The sequence below is a fragment of the Pteropus vampyrus genome, unplaced genomic scaffold (genome assembly GCF_000151845.1).
Source record: "Pteropus vampyrus isolate Shadow unplaced genomic scaffold, Pvam_2.0 Scaffold83, whole genome shotgun sequence".
Taxonomy (NCBI): domain Eukaryota; kingdom Metazoa; phylum Chordata; class Mammalia; order Chiroptera; family Pteropodidae; genus Pteropus; species Pteropus vampyrus.
The window spans coordinates 5,622,160-5,624,378 of record NW_011888864.1 but is presented as its reverse complement, the minus strand read 5'-3'; the positions used below and the strand labels follow the sequence as shown (position 1 = coordinate 5,624,378).

At 43.8% G+C, this 2,219-nt stretch overlaps 1 protein-coding gene across 5 annotated transcripts in view; it reads right to left on the bottom strand.

Annotated features, from left to right (window-relative positions):
* Positions 1-2,219, bottom strand: part of GGACT (gamma-glutamylamine cyclotransferase) — a 45,815-nt gene that overhangs the window by 27,163 nt on the left and 16,433 nt on the right. The gene's annotated exons all lie outside the window — the stretch shown is intronic.

The window sequence follows — 2,219 nt, the reverse complement described above, 5'->3', positions numbered from 1 at the left end:
AATAATTATATGCCAACAAATTGGATAACCTAGAAAAAATACATTCCTAGAGACATACAACTTACCAAGACAGAATCATGAAGAAACAGAAAATATGAACAGACCAATAATGAATAAGAAGATTGAATCAGTAACCAAAAACCTCCCAATGAAGAAAAGTCCAGGACCATATGTTTTCACTGATGATTTTTACCAAACGCTTAAAGAAGAATTAATGCCAATCCTCCTCATACTCAGCCAAAAACCTGAAGAGGCAGGAACACGCTCAAATTCATTTTACAGGGCCAGCCTCTACCTATATCTGTCTCTAAACAGTTATAATCTCAATCACGGCTCTCCCTTCCAGGATCCCACCACCCACCACCTTCCCCACTAAGCCATACTGAGCTTCCTGAGGCTGAGTTCCAAACCCTGCAGGGGCTCCCAGCGACGCTCAGGATGCCCATGTCCTGTCCAGCTGTTTGGACTCCATCCTGGCTGCACTCCTATCCTGTAGTACTGTAGCCTGAGCCCCACCTACTTGGCCTGTTGTTGCTCCCTGAACACTCCCTGCTTCCCCTAATCCTAATCTTTTACTACTTCTCTGAACCCCACATCTATACTTTCCTGCCCAAATTTAACCCCACATTTATACTTTCCCACCCAAATACAACCTATCCTTAAAATCCCAGCTCAGATCTTGCCTCTGGCCAAAAGCTTTCTCTGGTTGTTTGCATCTTACTGCACTGGTCACATTCTGTCCTACAGTCTGGTTATTTTTTCTATTAAATTCTTGAAGGACAGGTGATGCATTTTAACTTGCTTCCCATAATGCAATATGTGTGGAGAAAAATCAGTGAATTCATGTGTTTGGTCCTGGAAATTCTCAATTAGCCAATTTCTTTTCTCTATTTTGGTCACAAAGAAATAAATGACAACAAAACAACTTCCAAGTAGATATTCAGTTTAAAACTGCCTCTTCCAACATATATAGGAGCTATCAAGGGGTTATTAGCACATTGTAGACATACACGTATTGTACGCTTACTGCAAACGAAGACTGCAGAGGACACTGGCCCAAAGAAGTGGACACTCAGCTGCCTGTACTTGCACTGGATGATGGCAAGGTGCTCAGTGCTTGCTGATGCCGTGAGGACCCAGACACGAGCTATGTTCTCAATGTCTGGAAGAAAACTGAGGCTTGTGCTCAGAGAACTCGACAGTAGAAAATGATGGGGAAACAGTTGTATATAAGATATCTTGATTGTTATGGGTTGAACTGTGTCCCTCCCCCAAAATTCATATGTTGAAGCCCTACCCCCAACATCTGAATGTGACTGCATTTGGAGACAGGGTCTTTAAAAAGGTCATTAAGTTAAAATGAGGTCTTTAGGGTGGGCCTAATCCAATCTGACTCGTTTCCTCATAAGAAGAGGAAATTTGGACACAGAGACACCAGGGATGCATGAGCACAGAGGAAAGGTTATATGAGGACCAGAGAGAAGGCAGCTGTCTGCAAGCCAAGGAGAAAGGCCTCAGAAAAAAACAAACCTGTCGACACCTTGATCTGGACTTCCAGCCTCCAGAACTGAGAGAAAATAAGCTGCTGTTGCGTAAGCCCCTCAGTCTGTGATACCTTGTTATAGTAACCCTAGAAAACTAACATGATTCAACTAGTAATATGATTTATGATCTAATGTGGATGAACCTGGAAACTATCCCAATGAAAGAAGCCAGACACAAAAAGTTGCATGTTGTTGATTCCACTGACGTGAATCTCCCAGAACAGGTGAATCTATAGAAACGAGCATGGACGGGTGGTTGCCGGGCGAGAGGAGTTTGGACTGGGGAGTGACTGCCTGCATACCGTGTGCAGGGTTTTCCCTTGAGATGATGAAAACTTTTTGGAACTAGATGGAGGTGGTGATTGCACAACATTATGAAAGTGCTAAATGTCACCGAGTTCTTCACTTAAAAATGGTTAATTGTATGTTATACGAATTTTACCTAAATAAAAAACTCTAAAAAATTCAGAGATGAATTCTTCTTGTGTGATCTGGACCCAGAACTGACCCTGAAAGATGGTAACAGTCATCTTGGAGAGAAGAGGGAGGAGGGTACGAGGGGTAGCATTCCAGGTGGGAGCTGGGGCACCCAGGTGGAAAGGTGCAGGGAACAGGGTAAATGAGGCAGTCCCTGGGGACCTGTGCGCTAGTGGGAGCCTGGAGCACAGCCTGCAG